A 947-nucleotide genomic window follows, 5' to 3' on the forward strand; every position below is an offset into this window, starting at 1 on the left:
TTCCCGATCACACAAAGAACGCTTACAAATATTCCTCCACATCACACGGTAACGTCGGCGTAACGTCTCACTCGAATGTCGTACGTATTTGCACGATTAAGGGTGTTTGGACTTCCTTTTTGACGCTCAACTCCAAATAAATGTCTATTTGAACGCTTTTCGTGTTGTCCATGTACTGCCTGATTTTATATTCATGTAGGTTATTTTAAGATCAGGCTTGAATAAAATTAGCTTGCAACTCATTTGATTTTAATTCAAAAGAATAACTTTTATAAGTAAAAAAGTTGACGTACAAAAAGTTTAAAGTAAACCACTAGAATGACATAAAATATATGATATGTTTAACCTATAGATATATTTAACCAAAACTATGTTAACATCAGCGTTAGAAAAGCGTTTACCGTGAACGGTTCCCCCATTGGCAGAGGCTGAGCGCTAAATAGAGCGCGCAGCTTTTGTTGTAGAGTCCACGTTGTCAAGTTAAATTGTCTCGGCGGCGGGAAACGAAACAGATAGTAGAGAAGTTGTCGCGAGGCCGCTACATCGACACTATTCAATAGGAGAGAATAACAACTATACATCTCGTAGAACACACTATACTTAGAAGCTGCTCCTTTATGCCATCACTTACATCTTAAAAACAAACAAGAAATCACGATGAACTGTTAATTTTAATAAAACTAGCAAATCTCATAAGTATTATGTAAATAGTCTGCTATATTAGAATATGAAGCTACGGAGCTTATCTCTTTAATATATTGCAAGATGTAGAGAGCGTTTACTTTCTTTTTTTCTAACTGCAATTTACCTACAGTTTGTAAGTCCTGTTAGACAGTACAAGTAAATGTGAAAAGAGAAAAATAAGTACGAGAATATACGCAATTATATATTTTAATGTTCCCGTTCTGCTGTTATTTATAATTATTAACATAAAAACGCGATGATTT

This window comes from Trichoplusia ni, chromosome 14, assembly GCF_003590095.1.
Source record: "Trichoplusia ni isolate ovarian cell line Hi5 chromosome 14, tn1, whole genome shotgun sequence".
NCBI classification, from domain to species: Eukaryota; Metazoa; Arthropoda; class Insecta; order Lepidoptera; family Noctuidae; genus Trichoplusia; species Trichoplusia ni.